General features: G+C 43.8%; 1 long non-coding RNA gene across 1 annotated transcript; it reads left to right on the plus strand.

Moving 5' to 3' along the window:
- Window positions 1-4,289: 4,289 nt before the first annotated feature.
- On the plus strand, window positions 4,290-5,396 carry LOC115127834 (uncharacterized). The gene is made up of 3 exons (XR_003863433.2): window positions 4,290-4,438; window positions 5,104-5,157; window positions 5,286-5,396. It is a non-coding gene; the product is annotated as an uncharacterized LOC115127834 (long non-coding RNA).
- The last annotated feature ends 7,310 nt before the right edge of the window (window positions 5,397-12,706 follow it).

Below are 12,706 nucleotides of genomic sequence, written 5' to 3' on the forward strand. Positions count from 1 at the left end.
CTTCACAGAACAGCGCTGTGTACTACTCCCTTCACAGAACAGCGCTGTGTACTACTCCCTTCACAGAACAGCGCTGTGTACTACTCCCTTCACAGAACAGCGCTGTGTACTACTCCCTTCACAGAACAGCGCTGTGTACTACTCCCTTCACAGAACAGCGCTGTGTACTACTCCCTTCACAGAACAGCGCTGTGTACTACTCCCTTCACAGAACAGCGCTGTGTACTACTCCCCTTCACAGAACAGCGCTGTGTACTACTCCCTTCACAGAACAGCGCTGTGTACTACTCCCTTCACAGAACAGCGCTGTGTACTACTCCCTTCACAGAACAGCGCTGTGTACTACTCCCTTCACAGAACAGCGCTGTGTATTACTCCCTTCACAGAACAGCGCTGTGTACTACTCCCTTCACAGAACAACGCTGTGTACTACTCCCTTCACAGAACAGAGCTGTGTATTACTCCCTTCACAGAACAGCGCTGTGTATTACTCCCTTCACAGAACAGCGCTGTGTACTACTCCCTTCACAGAACAGCGCTGTGTACTACTCCCTTCACATAACAGCGCTGTGTACTACTCCCTTCACAGAACAGCGCTGTGTACTACTCCCTTCACAGAACAGCGCTGTGTACTACTCCCTTCACAGAACAGCGCTGTGTACTACTCCCTTCACAGAACAGCGCAAACTGGCTCTAACCAGAATAGAAAGAAGAGTGGGAGGCCCCGGTGCACAACTGAGTAAGATGACAAGTACAGTTTGATAAACAGACGCCTCACAAGTCCTCAACTGGCAGCTTCATTAAATAGTACTGGCAAAACACCCGTCTCAATGTCAACAGTGAAGAGGCATCTCCGGGATGCTGGCCTTCTCAGTGTAAAGGAGAGAAAATATCAAATCAAAGTGTATTTGTCACGTGCGCCGAATACAACAGGTGTAGGTAGACCTTACAGTGAAATGCTGAATACAACAGGTGTAGTAGACCTTACAGTGAAATGCTGAATACAACAGGTGTAGTAGACCTTACAGTGAAATGCTGAATACAACAGGTGTAGTAGACCTTACAGTGAAATGCTGAATACAACAGGTGTAGGTAGACCTTACAGTGAAATGCTGAATACAACAGGTGTAGTAGACCTTACAGTGAAATGCTTACTTACAGTCTCTAACCAAAGGTACAAAAAAGGTGTTAGGTGAACAATAGGTAAGTAAAGAAATAAAACAACAGTAAAAATAGTGTGAATAACAGTAGCGAGGCTATAAAAGTAGTGAGGCTACATACAGTAGAGAGGCTACATACAGTAGAGAGGCTATATACAGGAGAGAGGCTACATACAGTAGAGAGGCTACATACAGTAGAGGGGCTATATACAGGAGAGAGGCTACATACAGTAGAGAGGCTATATACAGTAGAGGGGCTACATACAGTAGAGGGGCTACATACAGTAGAGGGGCTACATACAGTAGAGAGGCTATATACAGTAGAGGGGCTATATACAGTAGAGAGGCTACATACAGTAGAAAGGCTATATACAGTAGAGGCTATATACAGTAGAGAGGCTACATACAGTAGAGAGGCTATATACAGTAGAGAGGCTATATACAGTAGAGAGGCTATATACAGGAGAGGCTATATACAGTAGAGAGGCTATATACAGTAGAGAGGCTACATACAGTAGAGAGGCTATATACAGGAGAGGCTACATACAGTAGAGAGGCTACATACAGTAGAGAGGCTATATACAGTAGAGAGGCTATATACAGTAGAGAGGCTACATACAGTAGAGAGACTACATACAGTAGAGAGGCTACATACAGTAGAGAGGCTATATACAGTAGAGAGGCTATATACAGTAGAGAGGCTATATACAGTAGAGAGGCTATATACAGGAGAGGCTATATACAGTAGAGAGGCTATATACAGGAGAGGCTACATACAGTAGAGAGGCTACATACAGTAGAGAGGCTACATACAGTAGAGAGGCTACATACAGTAGAGAGGCTACATACAGTAGAGAGGCTACATACAGTAGAGAGACTATATACAGTAGAGAGGCTACATACAGTAGAGGCTATATACAGTAGAGAGGCTATATACAGTAGAGAGGCTACATACAGGAGAGGCTATATACAGGAGAGGCTATATACAGGAGAGGCTATATACAGTAGAGAGGCTATAAACAGTAGAGACTATAAACAGTAGAGGCTACATACAGTAGAGCCTACATACAGACACTGGTTAGTCAGGCTGATTGAGGTAGTATGTACATGTAGATATGGTTAAAGTGACTATGCATATATGATGAACAGAGAGTAGCAGTAGCGTAAAAGAGGGGTTGGTGGGTGGTGGGACACAAAACAGATATCCCAGTTAGCCAATGTGCAGGAGCACTGGTTGGTCGGCCCAATTGAGGTAGTATGTACATGAGTGTATAGTTAAAGTGACTATGCATATATGATGAACAGAGAGTAGCAGCAGCGTAAAGGAGGGGTTGGGGGGAGGAACACAATGTAAATAAACTGGGTAGCCATAGGTTACCTGTTCAGGAGTCTTATGGCTTGGGGGTAAAATCTGTTGAGAAGCCATTTTGTCCTAGACTTGGCACTCTGGTACCACTTGCCATGCGGTAGTAGAGAGAACAGTCTATGACTGAGATGGCTGGGGTTTTTGACCATTTTTAGGCCCTTCCTCTGACACCGCCTGGTGTAGAAGTCCTGGATGGCAGGCAGCTTAGGCCCAGTGATGTACTGGGCCGTATGCACTGTAGTGCCATGCGGTCGGAGGCCGAGCAGTTGCCGTACCAGGCAGTGATTCAACCAGTCAGGATGCTCTCGATGTTGCAGCTGTAGAACCTTTTGAGGATCTCAGGACCCATGCCAACATTTTTTAGTTTCCTGAGGGGGAATAGTCTTTGTCGTGCCCTCTTCACGACTGTATTGGTGTGCTTGGACCATTTGGACCAATATGGGCCAAGTGTGGAGGAACACATGATTATGGTGACTGTGAGAGAAATGTTAAGGTTCAGTGTTGTAATTGTGGGGGTTGAACAGGTGTAGAGAGAGACTAGAGAGGCTCATAGATCTAGAATCAGTCATGATGTATCATATGCAGAGGCTGTATGACAGATTGGTGGAACCACAGTGAGGACTGATGGAGCTTCCATGGCTGGTCCTGGCCTGTACGAAGTGGACCTAATGTCAGGGCTGGTGTTTCTGCTGGTCTTGACCTGTACGAAGTGGACCTAATGTCAGGGCTGGTGTTTCTGCTGGTCCTGACCTGTACGAAATGGACCTAATGTCAGGGCTGGTGTTTCTGCTGGTCTTGACCTGTACGAAGTGGACCTAATGTCAGGGCTGGTGTTTCTGCTGGTCTTGACCTGTACGAAGTGGACCTAATGTCAGGGTTGGTGCTTCTGCTGGTCCTGACCTGTACGAAGTGGACCTAATGTCAGGGCTGGTGTTTCTGCTGGTCCTGACCTGTACGAAATGGACCTAATGTCAGGGCTGGTGTTTCTGCTGGTCTTGACCTGTACGAAGTGGACCTAATGTCAGGGCTGGTGTTTCTGCTGGTCCTGACCTGTACGAAATGGACCTAATGTCAGGGCTGGTGTTTCTGCTGGTCTTGACCTGTACAAAGTGGACCTAATGTCAGGGCTGGTGTTTCTGCTGGTCCTGGCCTGTATGAAGTGGACCTAATGTCAGGGCTGGTGTTTCTGCTGGTCCTGACCTGTACGAAGTGGACCTAATGTCAGGGCTGGTGTTTCTGCTGGTCCTGGCCTGTACGAAGTGGACATAATGTCAGGGCTGGTGTTTCTGCTGGTCCTGGCCTGTACGAAGTGGACCTAATGTCAGGGCTGGTGTTTCTGCTGGTCCTGGCCTGTACGAAGTGGACCTAATGTCAGAGCTGGTGCTCTGCTGGTCCTGGCATGGTTTCGATAACCTTTTCCAAAATCTTGTCATCATGAATGTGCAGGGTCAAAGGACACTTTGATAGTAAATAAACTTCATAGCTTTCATTGGTAAGGTTATCAACATGACTTTGGTTGTGGGAAGGTTTAAAGTTATAGTGGATATGGCAAAATAGTTATTGGGAGTAACAGATGTTACTGTCAAAATGGCTGTTGACATGTTGAATCATCTTAAATGTGGATTGTTTCAGTATTGAATTAGTAGGGTATATATATTTAGTAAGTATATATATATTTTTTCTTAGTACAGAATTTTGTCGGACCACGATTAATTGTACACTCCAGCACAGTAGGTGGCGGCATGCACCTTCAACGTTAGTTTGCGGACCGGGATATCATCAAAGAAGAAGAAGCACCTAGGGCGATAGCTCTTCCTGTAGTAGCAACATGGCTAGCTGCTGTTCCCTGAAAGTATTGACACTTTTCAGCCTGTTTATTGTTCCTGGCGCGGTGGAAAGTAATAATATTGAGGTAAATATATAGCACCTTTTTTCTTAGCGATACTCGTTCAAAAATATTCGTTTCACCTTGCTGTTTAACCACTACTGCTTGCTAATCTAGTTAGCTTAATGTTAATATCCCTGTCTGATCTTGTTCTGTCGTTTGTACATTATCTTGCTAGGCTAGCTAACTAGCTGTTTGCTACAAAGACTACTTTTACTATGGTCCACTCTATATGTCCAGTCAGACTCTTCTTTAAACACAGTAAGGAAATGTAGCTTTTTGGACCAAATCATCAGGATGTACCAGAGAGGGGCATTCTGGGTAAACTCCGGGACCAACCCTGTTTTAACCAGCAGTGGAATGTAAGGGTGGTAATGCTGCTCGTATTTTGAAGCATCATTTTATCTCTCACTTGTTGGTAACAATTGCTAATATTTTGGCCACTTTATATTTGTAGTCAATTTCGTTCTGAAGTTATCGACAGTCGCACATAGTCGAAACATCTTGATTCTATGTTTAGGGGAAATATTTTGTGAATAAAGTGACTCGGAAATGAAGAGAAGAAAAAACCCGCATCCGGCGCATTGACCAGCGCCAGCCTCTCATACTCTATTTTTATAAGTCCTTGTGTGCTGGTCAATACAATGGTCCCCAACCTAACGAACTACCCGTTCCTTTCTGAAATAATGCAGGCTAAAGCTGGTCAATTCTTCAGCAGTGGACACACAAACAACTGGGCAGTTTTGGTGAGTAATTATGCACACACACACACTTCAATCGTAATGTTTTTTTTAATGAAGTGTCCAAGATGTTGAATTTTGTGCTTTCAACATTAACATTTAATACAAAATTAACTTTGTCCTTTTCCTCTTAGGTGTGCACATCCAGATTCTGGTTCAACTATCGTCATGTGGCCAACACACTATCTGTGTACCGTAGTGTCAAGAGACTGGGCATCCCAGACAGGTAGCTAACTGTTACCCTGTCTGTGTACCGTATTGTCAACAGACTGGGCATCCCAGACAGGTAGCTAACTGTTACCCTGTCTGTGTACTGTATTGTCAACAGACTGGGCATCCCAGACAGGTAGCTAACTGTTACCCTGTCTGTGTACTGTATTGTCAACAGACTGGGCATCCCAGACATGTAGCTAACTGTTACCCTGTCTGTGTACTGTATTGTCAAGAGACTGGGCATCCCAGACAGGTAGCTAACTGTTACCCTGTCTGTGTACTGTATTGTCAACAGACTGGGCATCCCAGACAGGTAGCTAACTGTTACCCTGTCTGTGTACTGTATTGTCAAGAGACTGGGCATCCCAGACAGGTAGCTAACTCTTACCCTGTCTGTGTACCGTATTGTCAACAGACTGGGCATCCCAGACAGGTAGCTAACCATACAATACCAGGCCAAGTATCACAATACCACGGGGTGGGGGGGTTCAGTGGCCTAGCATCCTGTTCGCCTCGTCCCCCGGACACTTGTTCACATTGTCACCGATATTCACACGTTTACTCACTACAACACATAGTGAATTTAACTTCATACTGTTCAATGTATAATAGAATACTGCATAGAATGGCTGATGGGGGACAACACTGCATAATGACCTGTAGAATACTGCATAGAATGGCTGATGGGGGACAACACTACATAATGACCTGTAGAATACTGCATAGAATGGCTGATGGGGGACAACACTGCATAATGACCTGTAGAATACTGCATAGAATGGCTGATGGGGGACAACACTACATAATGACCTGTAGAATACTGCATAGAATGGCTGATGTGGGACAACACTACATAGAATGGCTGATGGGGGACAACACTGCATAATGACCTGTAGAATACTGCATAGAATGGCTGATGGGGGACAACACTACATAATGACCTGTAGAATACTGCATAGAATGGCTGATGGGGGACAACACTACATAGAATGGCTGATGGGGGACAACACTACATAATGACCTGTAGAATACTGCATAGAATGGCTGATGGGGGACAACACTACATAATGACCTGTAGAATACTGCATAGAATGGCTGATGGGGGACAACACTACATAATGACCTGTAGAATACTGCATAGAATGGCTGATGGGGGACAACACTGCATAGAATGGCTGATGGGGGACAACACTACATAATGACCTGTAGAATACTGCATAGAATGGCTGATGGGGGACAACACTACATAATGACCTGTAGAATACTGCATAGTGACCTGTATGGGGACAACACTACATAATGACCTGTAGAATACTGCATAGTGACCTGTATGGGGACAACACTACATAATGACCTGTAGAATACTGCATAGAATGGCTGATGGGGGACAACACTACATAATGACCTGTAGAATACTGCATAGAATGGCTGATGGGGGACAACACTGCATAGAATGGCTGATGGGGGACAACACTGCATAGAATGGCTGATGGGGGACAACACTACATAATGACCTGTAGAATACTGCATAGAATGGCTGATGGGGGACAACACTACATAATGACCTGTAGAATACTGCATAGTGACCTGTATGGGGACAACACTACATAATGACCTGTAGAATACTGCATAGAATGGCTGATTGGGGACAACACTGCATAGAATGGCTGATGGGGGACAACACTACATAATGACCTGTATGGGGACAACACTACATAATGACCTGTATGGGGACAACACTACATAATGACCTGTATGGGGACAACACTACATAATGACCTGTATGTCAGTCAGGAGACAACACTACATAATGACCTGTATGTCAGTCAGGAGACAACACTACATAATGACCTGTATGGGGACAACACTACATAATGACCTGTAGAATACTGCATAGAATGGCTGATGGGGGACAACACTGCATAGAATGGCTGATGGGGGACAACACTGCATAGAATGGCTGATGGGGGACAACACTACATAATGACCTGTATGGGGACAACACTACATAATGACCTGTATGTCAGTCAGGAGACAACACTACATAATGACCTGTATGGGGACAACACTACATAATGACCTGTATGTCAGTCAGGAGACAACACTACATAATGACCTGTATGTCAGTCAGGAGACAACACTACATAATGACCTGTATGGGGACAACACTGCATAGAATGGCTGATTTGCTCATCTTTGCAAAGGCCTCGCTGTGATATAGATGGAGGAATGAATATACACTACATGTCAGTCAGGGGACAACACTACATAATGACCTGTATGTCAGTCAGGAGACAACACTACATAATGACCTGTATGTCAGTCAGGGGACAACACTACATAATGACCTGTATGTCAGTCAGGGGACAACACTACATAATGATCTGTATGTCAGTCAGGGGACAACACTACATAATGACCTGTATGTCAGTCAGGGGACAACACTACATAATGACCTGTATGTCAGTCAGGGGACAACACTACATAATGACCTGTATGTCAGTCAGGAGACAACACTACATAATGACCTGTATGTCAGTCAGGAGACAACACTACATAATGACCTGTATGTCAGTCAGGAGACAACACTACATAATGATCTGTATGGGGACAACACTACATAATGACCTGTATGTCAGTCAGGAGACAACACTACATAATGACCTGTATGTCAGTCAGGAGACAACACTACATAATGACCTGTATGTCAGTCAGGGGACAACACTACATAATGACCTGTATGGGGACAACACTACATAATGACCTGTATGTCAGTCAGGAGACAACACTACATAATGACCTGTATGTCAGTCAGGGGACAACACTACATAATGATCTGTATGTCAGTCAGGGGACAACACTACATAATGACCTGTATGTCAGTCAGGGGACAACACTACATAATGATCTGTATGTCAGTCAGGGGACAACACTACATAATGACCTGTATGTCAGTCAGGGGACAACACTACATAATGACCTGTATGGGGACAACACTACATAATGACCTGTATGGGGACAACACTACATAATGACCTGTATGTCAGTCAGGAGACAACACTACATAATGACCTGTATGGGGACAACACTACATAATGATGTGTATGTCAGTCAGGAGACAACACTACATAATGACCTGTATGTCAGTCAGGAGACAACACTACATAATGACCTGTATGTCAGTCAGGAGACAACACTACATAATGACCTGTATGGGGACAACACTACATAATGACCTGTATGGGGACAACACTACATAATGACCTGTATGTCAGTCAGGAGACAACACTACATAATGACCTGTATGTCAGTCAGGAGACAACACTACATAATGATCTGTATGTCAGTCAGGGGACAACACTACATAATGACCTGTATGTCAGTCAGGAGACAACACTACATAATGACCTGTATGTCAGTCAGGAGACAACACTACATAATGACCTGTATGTCAGTCAGGAGACAACACTACATAATGACCTGTATGGGGACAACACTACATAATGACCTGTATGGGGACAACACTACATAATGATCTGTGTGTCAGTCAGGAGACAACACTACATAATGACCTGTATGTCAGTCAGGGGACAACACTACATAATGACCTGTATGTCAGTCAGGGGACAACACTACATAATGACCTGTATGTCAGTCAGGAGACAACACTACATAATGATCTGTATGTCAGTCAGGGGACAACACTACATAATGACCTGTATGTCAGTCAGGGGACAACACTACATAATGATCTGTATATCAGTCAGGGGACAACACTACATAATGACCTGTATGTCAGTCAGGAGACAACACTACATAATGACCTGTATGTCAGTCAGGAGACAACACTACATAATGACCTGTATGTCAGTCAGGAGACAACACTACATAATGACCTGTATGTCAGTCAGGAGACAACACTACATAATGATCTGTATGTCAGTCAGGAGACAACACTACATAATGACCTGTATGGGGACAACACTACATAATGACCTGTATGTCAGTCAGGGGACAACACTACATAATGACCTGTATGTCAGTCAGGGGACAACACTACATAATGATATGTATGTCAGTCAGGGGACAACACTACATAATGACCTGTATGTCAGTCAGGGGACAACACTACATAATGACCTGTATGTCAGTCAGGAGACAACACTACATAATGACCTGTATGTCAGTCAGGAGACAACACTACATAATGACCTGTATGTCAGTCAGTGGACAACACTACATAATGACCTGTATGTCAGTCAGGAGACAACACTACATAATGACCTGTATGGGGACAACACTACATAATGACCTGTATGGGGACAACACTACATAATGATCTGTATGGGGACAACACTACATAATGACCTGTATGTCAGTCAGGAGACAACACTACATAATGACCTGTATGTCAGTCAGGAGACAACACTACATAATGACCTGTATGTCAGTCAGGGGACAACACTACATAATGACCTGTATGGGGACAACACTACATAATGACCTGTATGTCAGTCAGGAGACAACACTACATAATGACCTGTATGTCAGTCAGGAGACAACACTACATAATGACCTGTATGTCAGTCAGGGGACAACACTACATAATGATCTGTATGTCAGTCAGGAGACAACACTACATAATGACCTGTATGTCAGTCAGGGGACAACACTACATAATGACCTGTATGTCAGTCAGGAGACAACACTACATAATGACCCGTATGTCAGTCAGGAGACAACACTACATAATGACCTGTATGGGGACAACACTACATAATGACCTGTATGGGGACAACACTACATAAAGATCTGTGTGTCAGTCAGGGGACAACACTACATAATGACCTGTATGTCAGTCAGGAGACAACACTACATAATGATCTGTATGTCAGTCAGGAGACAACACTACATAATGATCTGTGTGTCAGTCAGGAGACAACACTACATAATGACCTGTATGGGGACAACACTACATAATGATCTGTATGTCAGTCAGGAGACAACACTACATAATGATCTGTATGGGGACAACACTACATAATGACCTGTATGTCAGTCAGGAGACAACACTACATAATGACCTGTATGTCAGTCAGGGGACAACACTACATAATGACCTGTATGTCAGTCAGGAGACAACACTACATAATGACCTGTATGTCATTGTGTCAGTCAGGAGACAACACTACATAATGACCTGTATATCAGTCAGGGGACAACACTACATAATGACCTGTATGTCAGTCAGGGGACAACACTACATAATGATCTGTATGTCAGTCAGGAGACAACACTACATAATGACCTGTATGTCAGTCAGAGACAACACTCATAATGACCTGTATGTCAGTCAGGAGACAACACTACATAATGACCTGTATGGGGACAACACTACATAATGACCTGTATGTCAGTCAGGAGACAACACTACATAATGATCTGTATGTCAGTCAGGGGACAACACTACATAATGACCTGTATGTCAGTCAGGGGACAACACTACATAATGACCTGTATGTCAGTCAGGAGACAACACTACATAATGACCTGTATGTCAGTCAGGAGACAACACTACATAATGACCCGTATGTCAGTCAGGAGACAACACTACATAATGACCTGTATGTCAGTCAGGGGACAACACTACATAATGACCTGTATGTCAGTCAGGAGACAACACTACATAATGACCTGTATGTCAGTCAGGAGACAACACTACATAATGATCTGTATGTCAGTCAGGAGACAACACTACATAATGACCTGTATGGGGACAACACTACATAATGACCTGTATGGGGACAACACTACATAATGACCTGTATGTCAGTCAGGAGACAACACTACGTAATGATCTGTATGTCAGTCAGGAGACAACACTACATAATGACCTGTATGTCAGTCAGGAGACAACACTACATAATGATCTGTATGTCAGTCAGGAGACAACACTACATAATGACCTGTATGGGGACAACACTACATAATGACCTGTATGGGGACAACACTACATAATGATCTGTATGTCAGTCAGGAGACAACACTACATAATGACCTGTATGTCAGTCAGGAGACAACACTACATAATGACCTGTATGGGGACAACACTACATAATGACCTGTATGGGGACAACACTACATAATGATCTGTATGGGGACAACACTACATAATGACCTGTATGTCAGTCAGGGGACAACACTACATAATGACCTGTATGTCAGTCAGGGGACAACACTACATAATGACCTGTATGGGGACAACACTACATAATGACCTGTATGTCAGTCAGGGGACAACACTACATAATGATCTGTATGGGGACAACACTACATAATGACCTGTATGTCAGTCAGTAGACAACACTACATAATGACCTGTATGTCAGTCAGGAGACAACACTACATAATGATCTGTATGGGGACAACACTACATAATGACCTGTATGTCAGTCAGGGGACAACACTACATAATGACCTGTATGTCAGTCAGGAGACAACACTACATAATGATCTGTATGTCAGTCAGGAGACAACACTACATAATGACCTGTATGTCAGTCAGGGGACAACACTACATAATGACCTGTATGTCAGTCAGGAGACAACACTACATAATGACCTGTATGTCAGTCAGGAGACAACACTACATAATGACCTGTATGTCAGTCAGGGGACAACACTACATAATGACCTGTATGTCAGTCAGAAGACAACACTACATAATGACCTGTATGTCATTGTGTCAGTCAGGAGACAACACTACATAATGACCTGTATATCAGTCAGGGGACAACACTACATAATGACCTGTATGTCAGTCAGGGGACAACACTACATAATGATCTGTATGTCAGTCAGGAGACAACACTACATAATGACCTGTATGTCAGTCAGGAGACAACACTACATAATGATCTGTGTGTCAGTCAGGAGACAACACTACATAATGACCCGTATGTCAGTCAGGAGACAACACTACATAATGACCTGTATGGGGACAACACTACATAATGACCTGTATGGGGACAACACTACATAATGATCTGTGTGTCAGTCAGGGGACAACACTACATAATGACCTGTATGTCAGTCAGGAGACAACACTACATAATGACCTGTATGTCAGTCAGGAGACAACACTACATAATGATATGTATGTCAGTCAGGAGACAACACTACATAATGATCTGTATGGGGACAACACTACATAATGACCTGTATGTCAGTCAGGAGACAACACTACATAATGATCTGTATGTCAGTCAGGGGACAACACTACATAATGACCTGTATGTCAGTCAGGGGACAACACTACATAATGACCTGTATGTCAGTCAGG

Source organism: Oncorhynchus nerka, linkage group LG9b, assembly GCF_034236695.1.
Source record: "Oncorhynchus nerka isolate Pitt River linkage group LG9b, Oner_Uvic_2.0, whole genome shotgun sequence".
Taxonomy (NCBI): Eukaryota; Metazoa; Chordata; class Actinopteri; order Salmoniformes; family Salmonidae; genus Oncorhynchus; species Oncorhynchus nerka.